At 37.9% G+C, this 27345-nt stretch overlaps 2 long non-coding RNA genes across 5 annotated transcripts in view; one reads left to right on the plus strand and one right to left on the minus strand.

The window, feature by feature from the left end:
• LOC107315658 overlaps window positions 1-7773 on the minus strand; it is a 17250-nt gene extending 9477 nt beyond the window's left edge. The window contains exon 1 of the long non-coding RNA XR_001556003.2: window positions 7609-7773. This is a non-coding gene — a long non-coding RNA (uncharacterized LOC107315658). The remainder of the gene's footprint in view (window positions 1-7608) is intronic.
• A 1308-nt stretch (window positions 7774-9081) lies between these two features.
• LOC107315680 overlaps window positions 9082-27345 on the plus strand; it is a 130027-nt gene continuing 111763 nt past the window's right edge. For 2 of the 4 annotated variants that reach the window (XR_004307689.1, XR_004307688.1), the window contains exons 1-3: window positions 9082-9167; window positions 12961-13048; window positions 24703-24855. This is a non-coding gene — a long non-coding RNA (uncharacterized LOC107315680). Of the gene's footprint in view, window positions 9168-12960; window positions 13049-18651; window positions 18998-23256; window positions 23387-24702; window positions 24856-27345 lie in introns of those variants that run through there. The other 2 variants (XR_004307687.1, XR_004307686.1) reach the window with 2 other exon arrangements.

The raw sequence follows: 27345 nt of genomic DNA on the forward strand, positions 1-27345 counted from the left end.
AGATACCCAAGTATTCATTAGACTCACTTCCCTGAAGAAAAATCTTTGTACTAGTGAAATCAATATTAGTAGGAATAGCGTTGTTGATTTTTGCAAGACTGGAAAAAAAATCAACATGAAATAGGAAAGCCTTGGCTGCCTATTTTGCTGTTTCTATTTGCATTTCATCAAGTAATGTAGTACCCATCACATTAGAAAAGCAATCTATATTCTGACCTGCTGTGGAGTCACTAATTTTTTTCTGACAGCTTTTTAAGTCAACATTATTTTAAAATATTTTTAATTACAACAAGAAAAATAGTGGAAACAGCATTACCCCACTGGCAGATTAATGTGAGAATGTATAAAAGTCGGAGACAGATGAAAATTGTTGCAGGAGGAGGATCTTTTTAACAATGTGCAATAAAGCTTAACTCTTTGACAGTCTACAAATTGATAGTTGAATCATATTAAAGTAATTCAGCAAGAGCTATTCACATACAGCTCATCAACAATTGTTTGATACCGAGAGTGTTAGAAAAACTACTGCAATAATCCAGGTTATAGTGGGCGTTCAGAATTTCAAGATAAATCAGTGCAGCAGTGTCCACTTGAGAAATGTGTAGACCACTGTTTAAATCATGTCTTGACTTAAATAGAACCAACTAAAATGTTCCCCAAATTAAAATATTTAGAAGAGGATATTGTTTCATAAGAAATTAATTTAAAGCAACACATTGTACATATTGATGTGTGCTATGACCATAAATCATCTTGAATGTATCTGAGGCACCACACTGGAGATGAGCAAAGAGACATTACATTTTCAATGTGAAAGAATTATTAGACCTCAACTCCAGACTGGGACTGCAATTTTTTTCTTCTGCCAGTAAATCATTTCAATAAAGATGGAATATGAAGTGTTTCAAGCCAGACCTTTAGTAGTACAGGCACTGTCAACACATCCTTAAATATTCAGGGATAACACAATGGGGCCACAACGAGGGACACTTCATTGAGGCCTTCCAGTGCTTGAAGGGAATGTCTATTGTATCAGTGACAATGGCCTGAGAATTGAAGTTTGCCAAGGGTACAGAGTTTTCTTCCTGCCCCATAAAATAAATGAATGCCGTTTTAACTCTGGGGTATCTATTTTTTCATCATTAGCACATAATAATTTGCTTCACACAACCTCACTTTTATGACCCATAACACAAACGTGAAGAAATTTTTGGCATTGCCTCCAGCCCAAAAAAATCACTATTTTTTTTTTTTCCATCTTGTTCTCACTCCTCTTTTCTCCCTGTAACTTCTTAAAGGCTTTATTTTATTTTATTTATTTTATTTTATTTACTATAGCTAAATAAAAACTAAAGTGGAACTGAATGCTCACTTCCAAACTGTTGAAGTAAAACTATAAAGCTGTTATTAGTAATACATATCTCGTCCTGCATGATGTCTGGCAGTCACAGTTTATAGTTTCATTTGCAACATAATATGTATGCTGCATTCATATATAGCTTGGTTGTTTTTTGTTTTGTTTTTGTTTTTTGTTTTTTTAATTCTCTCCTTGTTGATTAGGACCAGGCTTATTTCATTAACTTCTGTTTTTTCTTTCTCAGAACTTCTTCAAATATACTTCCAGTATTTCTTCTTATAGCAAAGAATCAGGACTACGCTTTTGTAAAGCTCTCTTGGCTATGTTAGAATTACGTTAGAATTTTCTTTCCACAAACAGGACAAATTAATCTTGATTTGTCTGCTTACTATTGCTAGTTTTTTGGTTTTCATATATTGATCTTGTCAGAGAGATCTTAAGCAGGAAAAGCATGGCAAAGTCAAAGCTGAATCTTGCAGCTTTCACATTCTTTGTCTAGAAGCAAGCTTGTTGCCTCTGTTCAGTGGGGAGAAAACAGTACTCACTTCCATGAGTCAGGGTGTCATTTAATGTGAATAAAGTCAGGAGAACCTGTCTTCAAGTCAGGAGAACCTGTCTTCCAGCCAGGAGGAAAAGTTGTGATACCTCAGTCACACCATTAGTAGCTGTCCTTTAGTAGCAGTTCATGCAGTTTTACATTTCTAGTGCTAACTATTGCATTTGGGTAGGTGTTCTCTTTTAGACATGCCTTACTGTCTGATAAGATAAGGATGTTGCTAATCACTGAAGGAAATGTTTGCAATCAAATTAATGAATTGGTGTTAATGAGTGTTTCTTTCTACTTAGAATAGTGTGGGATTTTTCTTTCTTATTTATTTTACATGGTAGAATTACTGTGGATAAATGTTCGTTTTAGCATTATTAATATGTTTATTATATAATCAGTCTAGCAAATTGTGTTTTTAAAAGCTTAATCTTAAAGAGATGCATATAGAAGATAATTAGCTACATAGTGCTGCATCAATCACTGTGGTAATTGATTGAAAAAGTGGTAGGAGTTTTCAGAAATACTTTCAAAATAAGTAAGTGGTTATTAGCTTGAAAGCCTACTGGTGGCCAAGATATTATTAAAGGTTATCAGATGGCTTTTACTGTCTCATTGTCTTGCTAATAATAATAGGGGATTTTTGCAGATATTAGGAAAACATTGCCATCTTGTTCATTCTTTGCAAGCAGCAGATTAGTATGAGAAAATATCAGTAGGGTACAGTGATGTTTCTTGATGTGCAGAAGATAATGTTTCTGGGTGTAATCAGAAGCCTTTTAAAATTGATTTTCCAGCTATGAGGTAACAAGATAACAAAGTAAGGCACTCCAGTAGTTTCATGTAGTTCATTTTGTGTAGCTTTCACAGATCATGGGAGGATTATATGTTAGCTGGAAAGTCATTACAAGGGTTTGAAAAACAACACAAAACTAACATACTCAACAAAATATGTATTCTTTTTACTTAGCTGATCAACTGATACACAAAGCCATTAAATTAATATCCAGGATATCCATATGTTCTATCGGCCCATTCTTTCAGAAATCTAAAGCTCCTGATACCAGTAGTCTTCCATTGGCGTCAGTTCACATACATAACATGTAGAAGTAAAATATGGAGTAATTATCTGCAAGAAGGATTCTGGAATGTTTGAGGATCAAGTGTTGAGCAATAATGACAGGGTCTTTAGGCTCACAGGGAGTGAGATCTGAATGTGAGGGTCTGTTCTGAATCCTAACATGACTGAAGTTGCAGAAAAGGAAATTGGATAAGCATAGTTATTTAATTACAAACTGAAAAGAGCCTTCAAAGAAGGAATCTCACTAGCAATGGAGCTGGGATTACGTGAGGTGTTGTAACAGTAAGTCTCCAGATATTCTACAGAAAGAGCCCAACTCTCTCCTATTTCTTACTTTTCTTTACCTTAATCTGTAGGCATGCATTCAACCATGCTAATGAGTGTATCTGTCACTTTAATGCTTATTATATTTATGGGTAAATTAATTTATCGAGCACGCAAAACTGAACTGGAATTAGAAAGCATACTGGCACACAGTCCCTCCTTAGAAATAATTTTAAAAAAGGACTGGAAGAGGACATATGTACTCTGTCTGAGGCCAATGCCATTCTTTCAGAGTTTCTCATACTATATGGATAATCTGGAGGATGTTTTGGGGGTTCAAAAGCATATGGCAAGGCTGCTGAAAAGGACAGAAAGGCAGAGAAGATGTTTTATGAGTCTCCTACTATGAGAAATTGAATGACTAGTAGTCCCATGATAGAAAACTATGCCACAGGCTAGAAGACTGGTACAGCAGCTGTCTCAGGCAAGAGAAAAAAATGAGGTGTAAGGAGCAGTGGTGATGGCAGGGTGAGCTCAAGGTGTTCCCACCAAAAACTAATAACAACCAGGGAGTGTGGAGTTGAAGTAGAGCCAAAACACTGTACCAGAGGAGTTCAGTGGAAACAGAGGTAGCAGCTGTCAGCAGGCAGAAAGGAGAGCTTGATCTGTAGGCTAATGAGAAGTTCGTTTGTTAATTTGACTAAAAAACTTCCAAAGTGCTGATTGAATCAGAACCAGACCTGGAGTTCTATAAAACATGAATATGTATTGTGGGGACAGTAGCCTTAAATCCTGGGCAGACATATCTTGCTTGGAGTTTGAGCTTAAACTGCTTTGGCTCTTTGGCCACTGTTTTCCCATTGCATGTGCTGACTGTAGGACTGAGGTCTGTGCAGGTGAGAAGAGAACAGAGATGCTGCTCCTGCAGCAGACAGCACACTGCCAATGGGACCAACTGCTGAAGCAGCCAAAACAAGAGGTAATGTGGAGAGGGCATTGTAACCCAGCACTTTGACATCAAGGAGGGATACTGCTCTAGGCCTCATTGGCAAAGAAATATAGGAAGCTTTACAGGAGCTGCCAGCAGTAAGGAACTAGTTAAAAATGATCTCATGAACCACAGATAGTCAAAACTCATAGGCATGGCTAGACCTTAATTCCCTTGCTAACCTATAAGAAAGATGTCTTAAAAAAGAGGCCGGGTAGCATCTGCTCTAAGAGCAGATCAACCTAAGAGGGTAGATACTGCTAAAAAGCCATTTACTAAGCTGGATTCGATATTCAAATGAGCACGCAGGACTCAGAAGGCATCTGCCAGCTTTTCCATATGTATGCCAGGCAGCATATTAATTTACATATTATCTGAAGGTAATTTTTCCTCCATTTCACACCTATATACCTTTAATGAACAGTAATGCATTAATGGATGCATTCTTTTATGGAAGGTAATGAGCTCCCAAAACATAAATTGTGTTTGAGCCATACTTGGGTTAGTTTGGAAGCAGAGGCATTGAGTTTCTCTGTACTTCCTACATCTTACAGGAGTCTCTCTTCAATCTGACAGTTTGCAAAACCACTCAACCCTTCCAGAATTTTAACATGCAGGAATGATATTTTTATGACCATAACAGTTCACGTTTCATGGGGTGCCTACTTGGAAGGTTGGCAAGTTCTATTAATGTTGAATAGAACTTCCTGTAAAAATGGTCACCCTTGACTCTAGTCTGTTAAAACAGAGAAGCACGTTATATAAGAACAGATGGTGTAGGTTTTTACCACTAATTACTGTTGTTCCTTGAGTGGAAGGTTCAGGAACTATTTCTGTTTCCATTTGTTTGTTTGTTTTTGATATCTGATGGGAGTGCTAGATAAGCTTTCTGCTCTGTGCTGCCTTCGTAGCACATGGTGTGGTACTGACAAATTAGACCTCCTAGGTAAAATCACACATTCTTCGGTATTCTCTAGTCTTCTCTTGTATTTTTTCTTTTTGTACAAACAGTGACAACGGAAACAACATCAAACTAGGGAACGACTATTTGCAAGTACTTGGCAATACTATTTAACTACTTTTCTCAAGTCTATCCAGTATGTTTTGGTATGGAAAACAATATCTTGGCTTTTTTTTCCCTAAAGGTTGAATTATTGCTAGCTGTGTTGTTATTCCGGAAGGTATAGTGTCACAATCATAGATACTGTTTATAAAAGATGCAAGAATCTACATGAAGTATTCAAAATCTGTATTATCTGTAAACGTGGCAGTGTCTCCTAACAGGGAAGAAATAGTCCTTTTGGGAAATAAATATGAAACATGTTTAATGTACATGCAAAATACTAGGTGCATGTTTCCCTGCAGGAGAAACTTCAGAGAAACAGGAGTGATAATGGGGTTCCTGTTGGGCTGAAGTATGTGGTGAGCACTGACACATTCCTGAACTAGCAGAGCTGTATTAAGACTTGAACACTATGGCTCAGCTTGACAGGTCTGACATTAAGCTGTGTTCCTGAACTATTAAATGTGTTTTGTGAACTGGCCATGAGGTGAAGCACACAGTATGAACTGCAGCATGCTCCATTTCAGGAATATTTTCATGTGTGTCTTAAATCAGTCATTGTTTCAGAAAATGTTTATGTTTGAGTGTCTTTCATTTCCATGAGAAGAAAGTGTGTGCTTTAGTTTTTTTAGTACCTAAAACTGTAATTAATGAAAATTGTTATTAAAGAGTGCTATATTCCTTATGTTATCATTATCTTATTATAAAATATAGTCAAGAACTATTAGGGGAAATTATTACACTTCTGTATGGTAAGTGGAAGGCAGCTAGTGGAAATGAGTGGGTGTACCTGCTGAAATTACAAGGGAAAAATTGTAAGTGGAAATAGCAAAGTACTTAGACTTTGAAAAAGAATTATTTATAATAAAGTGTTTATTATACTTCTGCCTGCTTTCAGAGGCCAGGAATGCGTACATACACACATGTATGAAGAATCATAGAATCAGTTTAGTTGGTGAGGACCCTTAAAGGTCATCTCATCCAACTTCCCTGCATTGAACAGGAATGCCTACAGCTACATCAGAGCCCCATCCAGGTTGACCTTGAGTGTCTCCAGGGTTGTCTCATGTGTTTATACATACAATTATGTTTCTCTACAGCCAGGCAAAGCAAGCGTTTATTCCTTGAAGAATAGCTCGATAGTGTTTGAAACAGTAAAGCTTGATTTATCTCAGATGTCAATTTATTTTTTTGTTGTTGAAGTGAAAGTGCTTCAGAATAAGGTATCCTCGGCTAAGGGGAAAGGTGGTTTTCTTTCATTATTGTTAACATGAGATGTAAAAATGCAAAGAGTAAAATGAAATAGAGAAAATGTGATAATTTACAAAATAGTGTTCTGCAATAACTTTGCTTACTAGAAAAGCATTTGAATCTAAGAAATTTTCCATAGAAGAGTGGCAGGTGGACTGTTCTTTGAATCAGCAGCAAGATTCATTAAAAATTGTGAAGATTGCTGTTACTTCCATGTGTAGATAATAAATTCCATTGAAAAATTGCATATTAAAAAGTAGTGCATGCATTGAAGTCATCTATGCACATGCATCTGCCTTTAGGTTCTTTTTCTTCAGTGATTTTATGAGTGCTATTCCATGAAAGAAATTTCAGTTGTATTATAGTTCTGTTATGAATTTTTGGTTTGATTTAATGGCCCAACAGTTTCCATACACGGTATGACATAAAAGTTATGTGCTTTTGCTCTTTCTGCATGTATTCTGTGACAGCAATAAAGACCTCAACAGACGGTATTATATTGCTGGACTAGTGGATGAGGTACTTTATGGAAAACTGTATATACTATGTTAGTTTTTGATGGGATTTAAGTTAAATGGTAAATATCAGATGTTTCATTCTGTTCTTAAGTATACTGAGTCAACTTCTGTGTGTGAATATTACACACACAGTCAGTAGAAGTTCAGAGCTCTAATGTTTTCCAGGAGTTTTCAGCTTTATGTACTAATGCATTGCTTAAATTATGTCTTGTAACTATATATACAATGAGAAGGAAAACTGTATTTCTAATGACATTTAGACAAGGAAAGAAAAATAATTGGAATGCCTGAAGAAGACCAAGTGCCAGGTCCTACACTTTGACCAAAGCAACTCCAGGCAACACTATGGGCTTGGAGCAGAGTGGCTGGAAGACTATATAGAGGAAACAGACCTGAGTGTACTGGTTGATGATCAGCTGAGTATGAGCCAGCAGTGTGCCCAGGTGGCTTAGAAGGCCAGTGGCATCCTGGCTTGTATCAGAAATAGTATAGCCAGTAGGAGCAGGGTAATGACCATCCCTCTGGCTCTGTTGATGCCATACCTCGAGTGCTGTGTTGAGTTTTGGGTTCCTCACTACAGGAAGGACGCTGAGGCCCTGAAGCATGTTCAGAAGAGGGGCAACAGAGCTGTGAGGGTTCTGGAACACAATTCTTATAAGGAGTGGCTGAGGGAACTGGATTGTTTGTTCACTCTGGAGAAGAGTCTCAGGGGAGACCTCGTCACTCTCTACAACTGCCTGAAGGGAGGCTGTGGTGAGGTGGGTGTCAGCCTCTTCTCCCATGTAACTAGAGGTTTTACCAGTAGAGATTCAGGTTGGATGTTAGGAAATACGTCTTCCCTGAGAGAGTGGTCAGGCACTGGAACAGGCTTTCCAGAGAGGTGGTGGAGTCACCTTCTCTAGAGGTGTTCAAGCAACTTTTAGGCATTGCATTGAGGGACATCGTTTAATGGGTAATATTAGTGATAGGAGGATGGTTGGACTGGATGATCTTAGAGGTCTTATCCAACCTCAGTGATATTATGATTCCATGATTCTATTATTTTTGCACCTGTCCTGGTATGCATGAAGAGGGGCACAATACATTTGAGAAGAAAATCCTGGCTGACATTGCTTCTAGAGCTTTTAACACCTGCACAAACCATCACCACTGAAGAGCCATCCACCTTTCATGGCGTATAGTGAGCTAAGTTTTCATTTGGGTCCTTCTGGACACATATACTGTGCAGAAATTACCTCCAATTTTCCCTACTGAACTTAACAATTCTGAGTCCAAACCTTTCTGCCACTAACAAGACAACCAAGTTCATTACAGACAGAATTTTAAAAAATGGAAAAATATTGTTGGTGAAGGTTTATTGAACTCTTGACCAGTTGTCTTAAATTCTACAAAAACTTTGTCCTTATCCTTCAAAAAGAATGCTAGAGCTTTAAAAATACAAAATGAATTTAAAGGTAATGCTGGGAGAAAAACTGGGAATGAAAAATCTCAGATTCATTTAGCCCTCTCTCTGTAAGAAGCCTGTTCGTTGATTCAATTATGAGCAGGCTGAGCTTTGTGTATTCAGCATGCTTTTAGGCCAGATTTATGACACGGTCAGAAAAGGACCTGCTTAAAAGCCAAACCTAAGGTAGTTCTGTTAGATGTATTTTAATTAGTATTGCTTTCTTGAAGCACCCGTGAGTGCTTACTCATATTTAAGTCACTCTATATCTGTGAGACTGAAGCAGTAAAGGAAAAGAGCTAGGAACATTTAACGATCTTTAAAACATCATCTAAATCACCAGCCTCTTAACTGAGTGAAATGTATTTGAGGTGTTTAAAGTCTGATGCTGGTATTTTAATAACAAAAGTGAGGGGCTGTAACAATCTAAGGAGCACTGAGCACTCTGCCAGTCACTTCACTGATGTACAGAGCTAACTGACATACAGGGTGGAAGAAAGTTCTTGCTTTCTGTTGACTGCTAAATATAGACATCCTGATTTTGTTGTTTGTTTGTTTGTTTGTTTTCCCCAGTAACCTTTATCATTTAGCCAAGAAATTTGGACCATTAAGTTGAAATGGATTTGTCTGACTAAAGTCCTGTTTCATGGATGCCAGGTAATATCCAGTACTGTGATGGCTCAGCCTTGTTTACCTCGCTGGAGTGAGTACTGTGTACTACAATACAGGGAGATTTCTGAAGTAGTGAAAAAAAACATTGTCAAAAAAAAAAAAAAGAGAGACCGCAGGAAGGGGAGTGAAGCTGCAGTAAAGCAGCCCTGCCAAACCTAGGTTCAAACTGTAGTCAATATTAATCCTTAATATAGTATAGATATTCCAAGGTCAGCAATGGAGATTTAAAAGGAGAGACTTCAAACTTCAGCTGTTCCCTCCTGCATCTCCAAAGTGTAAATCCCAGCTGCACCCATCACCAGTCCTTGCAAGAGGTAGAGCAAGACTCCCCAGAGACGTGCTGTGTTACATGGTTTATTAGCAGGGAATACCTTGGCAGATGTTCATTCACCACATATGCATTAGGTGTTCTGCAGTTGCAGGAGTACATAGCATACATGAATCTCTATCCAGCCCTGAGCCTTTTTCCTCACCTTCTTACTGGCCCCAGTTTGACAGCAAGAGCAGTGGCAGCTTGATGGGCAGTTTTCCACAGTTTCAGCTCTGGATCCTACATCCTGTAGCTCAGTGTCAGTTCCTTGTGTGGCTGGAAGTGCACTGTCGTGTCCGAGCCGCTCTAGCCTAGTCCCTACCAATCTCTTGTTCTTCTCTTTTGATTCTTTCCCTTTACTTCAGAATCATTTGGTTTTCTTTTTTGCTTCCTTTCCCTTTCCAAGGTTATCTAAGGGTCTGCTCTAAACAATTTAGTTTTAGAAAACTAAAATAAAATAAGATTTTTTGTTTCTGCTTCCTTGGTGACAGGAAACATGACTAAATTACATTCTTTTATTTATTTATTTTTTAAAAGTTATTGCTAGTTCTTTGTAACTTCCCTACTGTTGAGTTGTGGTTAGCATTTGCTTGTGTATTTTTTCTTGTATATGCATTGCAGGTACAGACATTGCATGTCTAGCTGAGAGAAATAAAAATAAAGTGGGCTTTATAATGATATTTTTTCCACCTGTTCTGTAAAATACTAATTTTTGCATGTATACGTTTCCATATTTCTGTGCTTGTAAAGAAGTTATGATCACCAAAGGAAAATTTCTGTTGCTAACAAGAGGCACCTTGCTATCTTGCTGTCTGATATAAATTATTCATTGTTTTCAGCGTCATCTGCTCTTGATCACAGAAACTTGCCTTCTTAGTTCTTACTATACCCAACAAATCTCCCTATGTGTGAATTCTTCAAAATGTATTTGTGCACTGTTTAATTTTTAGCTTTTCTAATTTATAAACTCTGTTTAATTATTTATTTATTGGGAGGGAGTTGCTGAGCTCAGTATACAGCATTATATAAGCAAAACTTCATTATTTTCTGTATTAAATTAGCATAGTGAATGCTGTCTTTCCACTATATCATTCTGCTGCTTAATTTAACAAGGCCTTGAGACATCCAGAGCTCAATAGACGTGATGAAAATAGAACGTGATATTAATAATTGCTCATAAGAGATAAGTGACAGTCGATCTAATAGAAAATTGACATGAAATCATGGCTCTTAAGTCAGAATACCTGTTGCTCAAAAATGAAATTCTTCTAAACACCTGTTTAATGCATTTACTATGCATCCAAGAATATAAATCAATTAATGCACTGAAAACCAGTGGTAGCATTTATAAAGGCAGATGGCAGAAGCTGAAGTTGCACAAGCATCCTGTTCTGGAGATGGGAAGAAACGTAGTCAGCAGTGTTGTATGTTATGTAACATAGTAGTAAAGAAGTCAGAAGAAGACAAGATCCTCTTTCAGCATCTGATGTTTGCCCGTTCTTTGTCAGTAAAGACTGCTTCCACAAAAAATACCCTTCTCTTTTCCTCCTTTTTCCAAAGCAGAATTTCACGCTTTCCTGATGTTTTTCTGATTCTCTTAGTGAGAACTCTTTGGATTGTTTTTTTTTTCAACAAATTTGAATACTTGAGTTACAGTTTTCTCTTTTCATTCCTTTCTGCTTTAAATACTGTAAGTCACTGCATAACTGATGCAAGCTGGTGCACCTCTGCTATGAAGAAAGGTTGAGGGAACCGTGCTTGTTTAGCTTGGTGAAGAGAAAGCTGCAGGGAGATCTCACTGTGGCCTTCAAGTAATTGTAGGGAGCATATAAACAGGAGGGGGAATGGCTGTTGACAAGGTTGGATATAGACAGGACAAGGGGAATGGTTTTAAACTGATATAGGGGAGGTTTAGGTTAGATACTCTGAGGAATTTTTTCACCCAGAGGGTGGTGACACTCTGGAACAGGTTGTCCAAGGAGGTTGTGGATGTCCCATCCCTGGAGGCATTCAAGGCCAGGCTGGATGTGGCTCTGGGCAGCCTGGTCTGGTGTTTGGTGACCCTGCACATGGCAGGCTGGTTGGAACTGGATGATCTTTGTGGTCCTTTTCAACCCAGGCCATTCTGTGATTCTGTTATCACTGTTTTGGCAGCTCACTGGGAGTGGTATTGCAGTTCTACGAGCACAGGCAACATTAATTCTCCAAATCAATGGCCACCTATGTAGGTGAAACTGTTGGATGTGCATTTATCAAAGCAATGTGGATTCTGGCTTTTCATGTCTTTAAAAAAATTGTTCCTAACTGCATAGCCAGGGACTTATCTTACATATTTTGCTAGTTTTGATAAACTGATATTCTCTAGGAATTGATTTCAAAACATTTGTTTTTGATGATACTAAAAGCAAAATGGAACAGAAACTTACTGTCTTGATTTGAATCACTTAGAATAGAGAATAAATATGTTGTTTAGCATTCCACGTGAATCAGGGCAGAACAAATCTTTTGTGGATTCTAATCTAACTCTGAGACATTATTCCTATAACACAACTAGTAGGCTGAATTATGTTCACTTCCTCATGTTGAAGCTTATGATTTATTTCAGTTTCAAGACTGGAATAATAGAACTTTGTACTTGTGCTGCTTGTATATAAATCTTTACCATACAAGCCAAAAGTAATGGATATAGCTGTTGTTCTTTATTCATATTACTTTCTGCCAACAACAAGACTGTATCAGACAGCATGTGCTAAACCGGAACAGAGGTGGGGATTAAGTGATTATGTGGGTTTGGAAAATTGTACGTGTATGGTTTAAGGGATCACTGATATTTAGAGGAATGTGTTTTGACTGCAGAATACTTTGCCTCCAAATCTTTCTGACAAGCCTCCTGTAAAATTCAAATACAGGAATAATAATAATGTATATTGCAATAAAAACACTTTATACTTTCCCTTTCTGTGCAGCAGACATGGCACATATTTGCTGGGTAACGGAGGTCAGCAAGTAAACACTGATCTGTAAAGCTTGAATGAATAATTTGAAACAGTTACTTATGTTGTCTTAAAGCACTGAGGTGCTGCAGTGGGGATTTGGGCACAATTGTAGCAGCTCCAGAAGGACAGGACCCTCTACTCTAAGGTTTCACAGATAATCTCTGGCACAGACTGTAGAAGTTGCGTTCAATTACAAGCTGCGGTGGGAATTCATCCAATGACTGGAGAATGCTCTGCCTGTGTCCTTCAAGCTTTAGATTCCTTCTGCACCATCTCTGCATCCTGCCCCACAATGAATCCTTTCTGCCAGGCTTCTCATACCAGTCCCTTTTTCTGGAAGAGAAATATTCAAGCCAGCCCTGCTAAGGTTTTTTAATGACATTTCTATTCTTCCCACCTTTTAAACAGTAGCCCTCAGACACTTTTCAGGGCTTTTTCTTCACTGTATATTTTCTTTTTTCTGTTGTAACAGAGGTATGTCAACTCTGTCCTGTTGAAGCGAGTGGAAAAAATGATGACTATGGCAGAAAGGACAAGCTTCTTTCCAGAGTTTTTTAAAGGTAAGAATGAAAAACATTTTTAATTAAAGTCAACTTTTTGTGGTTAATCTTTGGGATGTGGATGTGGAGGCAACCGTCATTTTCCTCAGCTGTGTTATAAATGCGTAATTTGGGCTGATTTGTGTAAGGCAGTCTGGGACAAAATTATGACTTCAAAAGGCTTTATGCAAAACCCTTGTTTTTTGTTTTTTTTTTAAGAAATGCTGGATAAATGTAGTCTAATTAATATAAAAATAGAAGAGCATTAGACTGTGTTGCAGCATGCCCTTGCTCACAGTGCTTTTGTAGGAGCCAAGATTAAATCTCAGTACTCTCATCTTTGTTTTCATCACCTTTTATAACTCATTGCTTAATTTGTTTAGTGTTCATTATTCTAGAATTAACATTAATTATGCAATTATGTATGCAATGTAAAACTTGTTTTTGTGATGTAGCAGGATTTCTTGTGATTCATATTTTTATTTGCCCAGATAAAATGTACTGTACTACTGCAGTCCTTAGTAATATCTTTATTTCCAGTGTGTGACATGCAGTCAGCCTGTCACGTGCTGGTAGGTATGTGTAATGTATCAAGGAATGTGATGGGAAAGAGCCACAGCACTGTGCCAAAGCAGGGATACCTGCTGCCCTGCACAGCATGATGAAAAGCAGTCTCTAGTGGTGGTATGTTATCCTTCCATCTGGCTCCCATCCAGCCACATCTGTTTTGTCAGTCACTGCTGTTATGTCAGGAATCCAAGTAAAGGAATAGATGATTAGAAATTAAAACAAAACAAACAAACAACAAAAAAGTCTTCCTTGCCAAAAAGACTGAGCTATGAGCAGTAGCAAAAAAGGAAGCTTTATAGGTACAGACTTTTCAGGAAAAAAAAAAAAAAATAATCCAAACTCTTAATTAGATCCCATATGTATCAGAAAGCATGAAAAAAGATTGCCAGAAAAAACAGTACAGTGTCTAGTACTGGTGTTATTTAAGGAATACATTAGACACAGATGTGTCAGAAAGAATTCAATACAGGCACCTGGCTAAGGGATAGAATTAATCACTCCTCTCTCCTCCCTCACCCTTTAGTATCATTATTGTTATTATTTTCAGTGGAAGCTATGAAGGCACTAAAGAAGTAAAATGATAGCACATGTAATATTTTTTAGTTTCACATGTGGAAATACAGGCAAAGACTTTGCAGAAAATGTGAAGAGAAATTTCTGTGCAGCTCCATGGAGATTTTCATTGAGCTGATTCCTCAGTATTATACATTTGCAGATTAAATTGAGTCTCAGTAATGAACTAGAAGGGAGATAAACAGACAAATGTTAATTAAATGTGGGTTTTTCTTATTGTTAAGAAAAATCCACTTTGAACTTACTTAAATCTGTTAAACTCCACAGAAAATCTCAGTCCCCAGAACTATTTTAGAACTGGTTAATATAACTTCTTTGACTACAGGGAAAGAAAAAGTAGCATTACACTATGGGTTTTCTTTTCTGCTATTATCTTCTTCAAGAGGTAATTAATTTGTTAAGAAGGAACTGGGGTGGCTGGTGGACTTCCTCTGTGGTTAGGCACTGTATTTCTGTTTTCTGTCCTACAACCATGTATCATGTGCTGAAATTAAGAGTTCTTGACCTCAGAATTTTAAAAACTGGAGAAAGATCGAAACAAATGGAGTTGTTTAAGACATACCTTTTTACATCTGAGAATTTCAGAAAAGCCTTAGGGGATATAAGCATCCATTTCCTATTCAAATACTGTGTAGATTCAAGTGCATAACTTCTTTTGGCAGATAAACCCCAAAGGTTTAGGACTGCTCAGTAGCTCAGTGGCAGAAGAACTTCTCCTATTCTCATATAGAGTTGTGTAAGATTAAATATTTCAAAAGCAAGTAAACCATGATTTCCTTTGCTTGGCAGTCACAGGGCCACTGAGATTCACAGACTGCGCTCAGTCAAACCCCACCACCTACTTTGTGACAATACTTCAAAAAACCATAAAGTGTAGAAGCTCCATTCCAAAAGTACTGAGATTCAAGCTCATTAAAAACACACATACACAAGGACTATAAACTAACTGTAAATGTAGGTTACTTACTTCATCATAATAACAATTCTTTTACCTCGTTGTCTTTCTTGGAACTGTGTGTGTTTTTGCCCCCAAAATGTGTGTTATAAATAACTGTGAGAATGTTATTTCAGTTCTAAAGATGGGAGCTGCAGGTGTTAAGTGAGATTAGTGTATCTAATGAATATTAATTGAAATTGAAATGTTGCCATTTATCAATACTTGTGCCTCAAACCAATTAGTATAAGACTTATTTAGTATGAGTTTTTTAAAGACAACTGCTATCAAGTGTAAATCAGTCTTGTAGTTAGTTTCTCCATTGCTAGAACTGAAACATTTTCCAGACCAGACTGTGTGGTAAAGAAACTACTATATAACTGAAATATATAGTTCTTGGAGTGTACTAATTACATTTCCTCTGGCTGCAGCAGCCTCAGGGGTACCCATTCTGATGTTCTACTGATAGGATTATCAGTATTTCATGTCAGAGTTTGAAAATAAATCCTTAGAGAATACAACTGCATCCATTTGTTGGAGGCCACTATGACAATAGTGAAAGTGTTTGTTCAAGAGCATGTTTCTCGGGACCATTATGCCCTGAGAACTTCAAGGACAATCTAGAAATGAACTTTCCATCTCTGCTCTGTATCTCCCTTTGGCATATTGTCCCTGAAGGACTTCTGGAGGCAGTGTCACAGAACAATGTGGTTGGGTCTTTGGCCTGTAGATCCATGTAAACATTAAGACGTAATTTTATTTGTGCATTAGGCAAAATTTTTGTCTGGTGTGGAGGTAGCAAGAATGACATGACTACCAAATAAGGCCAAATGAGCCTGCAGTCTGCAGTGGCTTTCTCTACATATCTGCATATCACATAGCTGGTGGTCAGAATTCAGCTGTGGAGCGTTTTGATGGAAAGAAGTGTAATGTATCCAAAGGACAGTTTTTTTCCATCTTCTCTTTTTACCACAGGTGAATGAAACACAGTTTTGACTTAAATGCTGCTGAAATTGGTTGTTATCATACTGATTTCAGCTGGACTAGTAGCAGTGAGGAATTGTAAGTGGGCATCTAAAAGGTATACTACTGGCAGTTTTAATTTACAAATGATTTGGTTAAGAATTTTTTATCAAGGGAAAGCTCCTGTCAGGCTTCAGAGAAAACTTATCCTGAGCATCAGCACATCAGCATGTAGCCAGAAATGATGAAACTTGTCAAACATCCATATCCTGTGTATTGGAGAAATGATGACTTAAATCTAGAGGGAGATGTTTTAGGTAGGAGGGCAGTTAGAGTTGCATCAACACGAGGTCTGCAGGTATTTTAAAAGCATCAGCATTAAGCTGACAGGAGCCATTAAAGAAAGTGATTTGAGGGGGTGGGATGTAAGTAATAGCAAAGGAAAGAAGTTAATTGAAATACAATAGACTCCTGAGGCAGTGAGAATCATGTGCATTGGGACTGGGATGCAGCAGTAGGGTTTTTAGCCTGGTGGTTAGCATACTTACTTCATAGTCATAGTGACCATTTAAATTCCTTTAAGTGAAGTTCAAAGTAGAGAAGAAAAAGCAACAGGGTAAATGTTCTGTTGGAGTTCATGGCAGAACTGTTAACATCCCTTCTTCCCTCTGTTTTCTAGATCACTGCCACCTTGCCGCTTCTTACTTGACCAGTATCATATGCCCTTTATTGCAAGTTTATTCTGGTCAATCAGGATGATCTGTCCACTCTTGGTTAGCCTTGATAAAGCACCCAGATGTGGTTATGAAAATACTAAATGTCAGTGAGCTCTGATTTATGGCTGCCAAGGCGTGAGCTGCCAGCTTTGTGAGGAACTGGGCACCAAGTGGACATGGTTCCTGTATGTTTTCAAAGCAGGAACATTTAGAACAAATAATTTAAAAAACTTCAACATGTGAAAGTGTATGAAATACTGGGAAAAGGTGAGAAGAGGTAGTCTCAACAGATGTAATTATATGTAGTTCTGTTAAAAGTTCTTGATTTTTTTCCAGCTAAATGTGTAACCCTGTCTCTTTCTCTGGGACTTGCCAGTACAGAAGTGCTGAGTAAGGCTTGGGGTGGTTTTAGCCCACCCACTTAGGTGCCATAGCTCACATCTCACAAACAGGTCTTCGCACCTGAAGATGGGTGGTAGCAGATCTGGCCAGTGAGCTTTTAGTGGGTGTACAAAGTACTTGTACATCTCTTTATGAGAGCTATATCTGATGTAGCCATCCTGAAGTCACTCACTTGGATTCATTGTGGGGGAAGCAGGGATTTCCCCATTGGATCAAAGGAAGTTCTGTAGCCCCTAAATCCTTCCTAAATCCTTTTAGGGATCTGGTCCATTCTCATTTAGATTCATTATGTGCTTGATGGCCACGGAATACTGAAAGGAAATTGGATATGGTGGTGTCATAAAGAGTCTATAAATAACATGATAGTCTGCGTTATGATTCCAGGAGTTGTGCTGCAATTACCTGTGCTGCTTATTGTGTGGAGCAGGAGTAAAATGAATAGCTGCTGGGAGAGGAATTAAATCACAGGGGTGATGCAACCACTGGCTAGCTAGCTAGCTATCCATATATCAACACTATAAATATCTGCAGTTTTGTCTCTAGCTGTCAACTCATAACTAAAGACCCATGATGTAAAAATGCTTCATTCAGGGTGTACTCCTTACTGTTTATTATTGTCCAACATTACAGACAGGATTTGAGAGCTTCCAGCATCTCCCAAGGGAAGCCCTGGATGGCTGAACTTGGCAAATGCTTGGGCAATAAATTTAGCACAGTTGGAATTTCACTGCATGTTTAGGTTGGTGGGGTAATTTAGGTCTCCCATAGTTTGCCTCCATTATTTCAGGAGTTTAGGGATTTTCTTGTTTCTGGATAGAAGAATTAACATAAGTTACAGTAAAATTTTTCAGCCTTTTTCTTCCTTTGTTCTTTAGATATTTGTACTCAAAAATTAGGAGTCATTAAAAATCCACATCTTTCTTACGAGTGTATCATTCAATATTTGTTCACAAAATACCTTATCTTACCATCTTAATGTAATGAGATGCTCTTTCTTCTGTCTTCACGGAGATCCTAAAATGACTTAAGTAGCTTGATTTGACAAAATACACTTTGGGGTCAAACAGATCCTAAGTCTGTCAGACCCGGCTGCTGCCTGGTCATCACCCTTACTGAAAAGAGGCATTATGCCTCTTTTTGGGTCCTAGCACCCCCAATATGCACTGTGTTTTCTTCTTCCAGCTCTTAGCTTGTTGGGATGCTTTGCAAATGTGAACACACATCAATAATTTATGCTTAACAACATGTTAAAGTCTGAACGTTGTATTATTTATACCTAACAGTGAGCACTATGAATCTTTCTTATGCTTTATTAATGATGTGTTGGTGCTACACCTTTCCTCAGGGATCATTTTTCTACAGGTGACAGAAGTCTTTCTCATCTAATACTATTAATGTGCTTAAAAATAACAAGACACAGGATGTTTAAACTTACTTTCTGTGCTTTTTGTCAGCTGTGCGTGGCCGAGACAAAACCACGTGGAAGCAAAGCTGCGTTCTGGGCGATCAGCCCCGGCCTGCGTTGCTGCACGCTCTCCTGCAAAGCTCGAGCTGTTTGCACGGTGGTTGCCACGTGTCCGCCCGTTCGTTGCTGCAGCTGCTCGTGATGCCGGGGTACCCGCGTGCCGGCACCGTCGTCCCCGGCGTGGCTGAAGGGCAAGCTGCCTCCTTGCTTTAATGTTTTCTTCCACTCATTTGGAAAGGATCGGAGAGAAAACCCCGCTGGTGTTGCAGGGGGTGGCGCGCCGCATTGGTCGCTTCCGAAGCGGGGCTGATGTTACGTGGTGTCGCTGGGTGCGCAGAGCTGCTTTTGTAAGTGCGGGGAGGGTGAGGAGGTGTGCAAAGTAGGAATGGGTGCTGCTCGGGGGCACTGAGGGAACACTGCTTCTCCGGTGGAATGGGATTGCGTCGGGGCATTGAAAAATACTTTTAAACTTTTACGCCTTACACGTTAACGATAAGAAATAGTGCTCTTAAAAGTCTTCAGAAGTTGTTTTTGATAGCTGTTACATCTCCTTCAGGCAACTTTGCAGTTGTTTCTCACCCTTAGGTGTGATGTAGCAGGGCTGCCAGTGTAGTGTAGTTCCCCAAATGTGAGAGCCCATTTATAAACTGCTTTTAATGTTAATGTTATGGAATCATAGAGTCATAGAATGGTTTTGGTTGGAAGGGACCTTTAAGATCATGTAGTTCCACCCCCTGCTATAGACAGGGACACCTCCCTCTAGACCAGGTTGCTCAAAGATGTGTTAAATGAGAAGATACTGTGTATGATATAATTTTAAAGTGAACAAAGGAAACTGCTGGAATTGGATTGCATCACATGGTGAAACAGAAGATGCGTTTTGATGTTGAATTTGATTGATAGCTTTCCTTTTGCCGTGTACTGCTTCAGATTTACATGCATTCCTCTTGTTTTCCCCCACCTTAAAAGCTGGCTGTGTACCAGCTGAGTATTGAAAAGCTTATTTGAAAGCTTTCCTGTTTCAGGGCTGTAAGCTGTTACTTTAAAACAAATAGGATTGGATTGTTTATATTGGGTCTTACATTATGCAATCATTGTATTACAGTGCTTTGAATTGTAAATGTGTAAAGGCTGTTTCTGGGAAATATGATTTTGCAGCTATTAGGCAGAAGTGCTTTCATGTGTTTTTTGGGAGACTTGTCTTTTTTGTTGTTGTTTTTAAAGTAGGAAAAATAAGTGCTGCATAATCTGGTCCTATTTGTACACCTGGATATCTCATTGTAGTCCTCTGCTCTCAAACCAGGTGTTTGGTTCTTGCTCTTAATTACCTAAGGTCATATTACTCCTTTCATTGCTGTTATCCTACCAGTCTGGTAATTTCTTTCCACAGCTGCTCGTTATCAGAAGCTAAGTGTATATATGAGGACAAGAAGGACTGAAATGCAAGAGATTTCCAAAAAAGCATTTTTCTATAGTTTTGGGGATAATTGCAATTATAAGTGATTGGGAATAGCACAGGTCATGAGTTCCTAGCATTAAGTATGTTTTAATCATTGAATCACAAGGTTGGAAAGGACCTACAAGATCATTTAGTCCAACTGTCCTTCCTTTACTGTAGCTACCACAAGCCACTAAACCATATTTCATAACTAATGGTGGTAAGATTATGTTCTCAGACAGAAAAACACCTCAATATTGTGAGATGAAGAGTTTGTTGCAACAGTAGCTATGGTGTTAGCAGTGTTTCAGAGCATTAGCAGTCCTATTCAAGGTTTGATTTAATGGGACTGCTATTGGTATGATTAGAAGTGATGCTGATTAATCTGATTTTATTCTCTGTTGTGTATTCTGTATTATTTTTCTTGCAGTATGGGAATTATTCTCTTATTTTTTCTTTTCCTGTGTTGAGTTCATCATTGTCTCAAATCTGTTCAGATGCCTTTGAAGCAGCAGGTTGGAGCTGAGGGGGAGAAAAAAAAGAAATCATACATAGAGTTTCTAATTAACCACAGGATGTCTGTACCACAAAGATCCTTTTTTTGTTTTTTGAGAAGTGTTCTGCTACCAATTATTTTTCTTTACGTAAAAGCTACTTGGTAAGCACAATGATTGGCTCTTTGCTGTACAATATTAGATTCTATTTCAGAAAGTATAATACAGCTGCTGTATCTGCTGAATCCAGGACTTTAATAAAGATGATTTATATTGCCTTTGGCAAGTACAATAAAATAATACCTCTCATACTCATTTCTTCATACTTTCTTTAGTGTGTTGCTTTACACTAGTAAGCAGAAATAATTCTTAAGATTGTATTGAAAAGTATTTTAAAACAAAAAAAGTATTTATTTATAAGAAGATATTTCATTATTTCAACTGTCATTAGTAAGACTCTGTCTTCAACATGTAAGCTTTCACTATCACCTAGACAGCAGTAGATGAGTTATTTCTATTGCTTAATTTCAAATTTGCTTTTGATGTTTTTTGAACATGTTGGTACAGTTCTTCTGATACTGTGTTGAATAAATTCACATCTTATCTGGGAGGAAATGAGAGAAACTACAATTAGGCAGTAGTTACAAGTTAATTGGCTGTATGTAACATCTGCTCTGTTGATGATGGCTTACAGCTTCTAACTTCTTTATGAATTTACAGTCACTGAAGATAGTATGAAGTATTTTACATGAATGTTTTTGATCTCATCCAGGAGATAAGTTACTCAGTATGCTCAATGTGTATTTGAGCATATGTGGGCACCTGTAAGGGAAACTGTTGATTACAGCCTTTGATTGATCATCTGAGGCAAGTGATGAGTCAGCTGTGGGAGCACAGGTGAAGGTAATTGAGCTGTGCTCCTGAAGGGGTAGAGCTTGACTCCACCTCTCCACCTCTCATTTAAGGGCTGACCACCATTAAGGTAGCATCTCTTTCTGGAGATTGCTCCTTTGTGGATTTTTTGTGATGAGCCTCAATGTTGGTGAGCATCCATCTCCACTGAAAGCCTCATCACTGGTGAGTCTTTTCTTAGGTATCCTTTGGCTATTTACTCTGTAGTTACGGTGTACTCTTGCATTATTCCAACTATACAGCACCTCTGATAGGTTTTTTTTCTTTGTTTTTTTTTTTCTTTCTTTTTTTTTTTTTTTTTTCTTTTTTAGTAGATTGTTATCATTGGAAAGCCCTTGACAAGGAATTTGGCATTTAACAGGGGGTGTTGTTTGAAAAAGTGTAGGGTTTTGACCAGCCTGAAGTACTAATTGTAGTCTTCAAGGTAGGTGATATCATTGAATGTTTTCCTTCCAGTGGCTTCTTTGTGCTAGTTTGTGGTACTGTGGTTCATTTGGCTACTGTTACAAATTCCTTGTACTTCGTTATAGTGAAGAAAATAGCAGCACAACATCATTCATCTCTAGAGTTCTTTTATGTGCTTTTTCATGCTGAATGTCACTCATGAAAAAGATGCTTTCTCTTCCTATGGATGCAGAAAATCATCGTACCTTTGACAGTGTGATTTGGAAAGTTCCTCGGAGATGAGGATAGAAAGAGGGTTTTAATAACCATACGTTTTTGTGTAACATCACTTTGTTATCCTCAACTTCTTTTAAGTTTTTCTAAAAGCACCAAAATAAATACGTAATGTCCTGGGTGCTTTTCTCAGTAGAATTATCTGTACTCTAATCCAGAGGTATTGTCTGAAGGATTTCTGACAGTGTCTTCAAAGGATTTTTGGGTGTTTTCTATTTCAGGTCATTTCTGTTAATTATTTGTAGTGTTTTGGTTTCAGGTTCTGACGAATACCTATTGTTGTTTGCAAATGGTGATCTTGGTTTATTCAGCTATTCTGAATCAGAAAAAAATGTAATTCTTTCATGCAAAAATTATGTCAGATTAAAAACATCCAGATTTCAGCAGATGATTCTCTATGTCAGAAGTTCATAGAAACTTGCTTTTTTCTTTTCTGACAACTGTGGTTTGTAGTACAATGTTTTCTTTATAAATAAATAACTGCTTTTTTAATTCTTATTCTCTCTTTCTGGAAGATCTGGTTACATTTGTTATCCTGCAGTTCTACAAATATGTACTTGCTTTAATATTAAAAAATAAGATTTTCAACTCATGCACTGTTATTTCCAGCACAACTGAGCAGGATTGCATATAGGGTTTTTTATGTCTGGTTTTAGTCTTGTTGCACTGTGATTTCAAGAGTATTTTGGATTGGCCTCAACAACTTAGTTAACAGGGAGAAGTCCTCTTGGGCTGGAGGGGAAAAAAACAGCAGAGGTTTGTGGTGTCCTCTTAAGTCTTGGCCCACCATATTAAGAATTGCTTGTTGAGTAAATTAGAGGCAGATATGAATCAACATATCCTATAGTCCATCTGTCTGTCCTTTGAGAGTCATACTTGGATTAAAATATCAGTATTATGAAGTATTGTGTAATTTGCTGCTCATAATACCTTCTGCAGGGAGCCCTTAGGCTGCTAGGGCAGTTCTGATAATGTGGGTACATTCTGCAAGTTCTGAAGTTCACTTCTAAATCAGTATTGCTGTTAGTGTCAAAGAAATTGAAAACATTATTATTCAACCTTTTCCTTCCAGGGCACTGTTGAAAACATGTTTGTCTCTGATAGTCTTCAAAGCACTGCAGAGTCTTCTACTTTGTGAGCACTGGCAAAAACGATCCCAGCTGCCCCAGCAGCTCTAGAAGAGGCTGGCAGAAGCACATGCTGCCTGAAAGCAGGTGTGTAATCTGGATTAGGTTTGTTCAGTTGTTTCTGTAACGTATCATCTATTCTTAGAGATGAGTCCTGGCTGGATGAATGTTAAACTGGATATGGCGTTTCAATAACTATTTACAAAAGCAACCATCCATAATGACGTACATACATATATCAGAATAATTTTAAGAAGGCATTCATCATAATTATGAATAGGAAGATCTCAGCAAAACCACTGCAGTGCATGATTTGCATTCTTACAGTTCTGCATTCTTAATGAAATTTTCCTTGGCTGAGCACTGGAAGAATGCAAATTCATCTTGTGATTTTTAAGGAAATAGAGTGCGGCTTCTGCCTGAAGTTGTGGAAAAAAAAACCAAAAAAAAACCCAAAAAAAACCAACAAAAAAAACCTTTTAGCATCCCTAAGCCATTTTCTTAAAAGAGGTTCTCATAGCTATGCTGTGGTTAAATGCTACAACTTTGCTTAAATACACAATGTAGACTTCAGCTGTTTGTAGAAATTAATCTCTTTTAGTTTTTTTCCCAGGCATTCTTGGGCACACTTGCGTGTTACATGATCGGTTTTGTTGTTGGCCATGTTTTGTTTTTGTAGTCACTACTAGAAATCCATGTAGGTGCATCAGGGGAACTGTATGTGCATTCATTCTTGCAGGGAAAATTCAAGACACCTACATGCTCCTAAAGACATGGTTTTCTAAGTGTGATATATGCAAGGATTTGAAAGAGAAAACTCAGTCTAATTCCAGACTACTGTAGGAACGAGACCAAAATTTCTTCTCATTTTCTACTAATGAAAAACTGCAGAATACCTTAGCAGAATTTGGCTAGGTATTTCACAGACCCTCCATGTGTTTTGCATAAGATCTACCAATATTTCTTGCAGGATGAAAGTGATAAAATGTATGCTTTATGTTCAGCAGCAGCTGAATTAGCTTAATGTGGGACCTAATTATTTCTTCCAGCTGTGACTAAGCAGCCAGTTAGAAACAGCTGCTGTGAGAGACAGTGTGGGCAGCAGTTGTGTGATATAGGTGAGAGAGCTTCAAAAAGACAAAAATAGCCATTCAGTAGTGGCAGGAGCAGTGTGGGCAAACAGCAAAGGCAGGAAGAAGTGTTCCTCAATTACTGAACGTGAATGGGGGTCTATAATTAAAGGTTCATTTCTCCTCTGTCCTAGGGAATATGATGAGGTTGCTACAGAGCTAATGGGCCAAGGATTCCTGTGGCTGGGGCTTGCAGAGGTGTGCTGTGCACGTGGTCCCTCTGCTGTTTGAATTGTGTTTTTAGTCACTACAATTTTTTACCCTATCTTTTAGGCCTACCACCTCTAGAACGGAAGACAGGAAATCAAGTGACATCTATGCTAACTGTAGCAGTTTTCAACACAAGGATTCTGTTGTGCTTGAAGCCTTATCCTTTCTCGGTGATGTAAAGTCTCTGCGGAGCGTACTGAGAAGAGCATCTTAAAGGTATGTGATTCTGAGAATGTCTGTCAGACAGTGTAACTCAGACAAACGTATGTATTAGGAAAACTGCAGGGTGGAGGCTAAATAAGCGGTTAACCTGATGAGCTACACAGATCTCTGCATCTTGTAGGAGAGTTGGGGAGAAGGTACTAGTGATATTGCAGTCTGTATGCTAACCATAGAAAATAGGAAGCCTATGGTGCATGTTTGCTGTAGTCTCTATTTCCCTATAAACTTTACAGTTTTGTAAAGCTTTGTTGTGCATGGTTGTTGCTCTTGGAAGTCGCCCTTTCTTGAGAAACAAAAAAGGTCTTGTGTATATTCTAATCAGTTAATGAGGCTGTGGTTCTGGTGTCATAGAAAGCAAGAATGACAGGAAGATTTTCACAGCATAAGTTGGTGATACATCTTTTAAAGACTGGAACAAAAAAAAAGGCTTTTGATTTTAACCTGTCCTCCCAAACCTGCTGAAGGCTGCAAATGCCAAGTATGCTTTCTGAAAGGGTAAGTAGGCTGGATGCATCCTTTGGTTTGGCAGAAGCATTAGCATTTCCTATGGCTTCAGTACACAGTATTAGAGGTGATATCTAGGCTCTTCTATAGAAAAGGTGTGACTTAAAGTGTATGAGGATTGACCATGTTAGAAGATTTGTTTTATCTATGTAATCTGAACAGGGTTTATGACATGTTTTATGACATTAAGTGCTATTAAGTGGCTTAATTTAATGTTATAAATACCATCTTTGCAACGTATGTCTGAATTTCACGTCAGGTCCATGCAGCAGAGTAAGTATACAAAAACACCTAATCATTTTTTATGTGTAAGTGACAAGATAAATGCTTTTTAGAAGAATGAAATGTATGTATTGTGTAAAGGAGTTTCTCCTCCCACACAAGATTATGGATTAAATAATACAAAAGTAATATTTTATTATTTCTGGGTATAAGGTTGTTAAACAGCCATTTCTGCAGTAACTTTCCATGTTCAGTTCATGGACTGCACTATACTGCCTTGTGTTTCGTTTCCCTATGTACCAGCAAGAGTGAGGAGAAGTATGTTTGAGGAAAGTACTTTGGACAAAAGGACATTAAAGATCTGATGTATATATGTCACCTTGCCATCACTGATGTGCTCTTTAAAGCTCTGATATACAACTTAGTGAATGTGGAAAAACTGTTCAGTCGTTGCAGAACCATATTGCTTTCGTGTCTGCTGGGGCTTGACATTCTGCCCGTGAAACGCATTTATGAACACACATCTATTTCTATACCAACTGTATCCCATTGCTTTAATTCTAAGAAAATCTGAGTAAATGTGAATAATAATAATTAAAAAATCACATTGGCATAGTTTTCCTGTATTTAGTAAACTGCTCTTCGGTTGCATTTATTGATTCTCCTCTTCATGTATTACTAAAGCTAGGCTGAAAGATGAGAGGGAAATAAAATCAGAGTGACACGGAAATGAACCAAGTTGTTTCTCACTGAAGGGAATGACAGGGCTCTCAGTGACTTTATCGGGTGCATCTCCCTTTGTGCTTTGCTTTGAATCAGGAGCATACCTTTGAATCACATTTGATTGCAACACTTTAGTGTGCTTTGTTTCACATTATAAAATAATAAAATAAGATGTAGATTGAGCTCCTTTTGTACTAGATAGAATTGGCGGACACATCTCAGAAATATGCTGATGCACAGAAACTCAAATGAGTATTCAGACCATTTGATGATAGGCTGATTTGAAATAAATCTGTATAAAAGATGTCATGTGGTTGTGAAGTTCTGTGCTTTGTTGTTTCATTTTATAAGTCTTCAGGACATGATACATATATCAATATATCGTGTTCAGCTCCATTAGTTATTGGTGGGATTTCTAAGTGAAAAGATTAACAATTGGGCAACTATCGTTTGTGACAGGGAATGAGATAAGGTATGCGGTTTTGTGCATAGAATAAGTTCTGTGCAGTATTAAAGCATATGACTTTTTGTGACCACTTTAAAATCTATTATTAGTGATCTGAATTAATTAGAGATAATGTAAAAAATCAGGAGCATAAAAAGACATGTCACATATCATGTGTTTGCTCATTAGATATGACAGTAACTCAGCAGGAGAAATTAATATTGATATGTATATTGAAACAGAAATACACTGGAGAAGAGCAGAGGCTGAGCACTGTTCTTTGCCAGCATTAATAACAGGAAGGTAAAGCATAAATGCTTACTGACTACAGCTTCTCATACATAAGTATGTTTGACTTTTCATAAAACGGTTCCTTCATGTGCCATTTGGTTTCCCTGAAACAAGCAGTGATTAGCATATAGCTGTACTCATGTACTTCCTACTCAAAGTAGTTCAGGAAGGGAAGACTCCAGAATGGAGTTTTTTCCTAGATACCATTTTACTACAATGTCTGTGGGATAATTTGAAGCATATGCTACAGCCAATGCGGACTGTGTGGTGCAGGGGCACTCAATATGCATATTACATAG

Source organism: Coturnix japonica, chromosome 6 (genome assembly GCF_001577835.2).
Source record: "Coturnix japonica isolate 7356 chromosome 6, Coturnix japonica 2.1, whole genome shotgun sequence".
Classification (NCBI taxonomy): domain Eukaryota; kingdom Metazoa; phylum Chordata; class Aves; order Galliformes; family Phasianidae; genus Coturnix; species Coturnix japonica.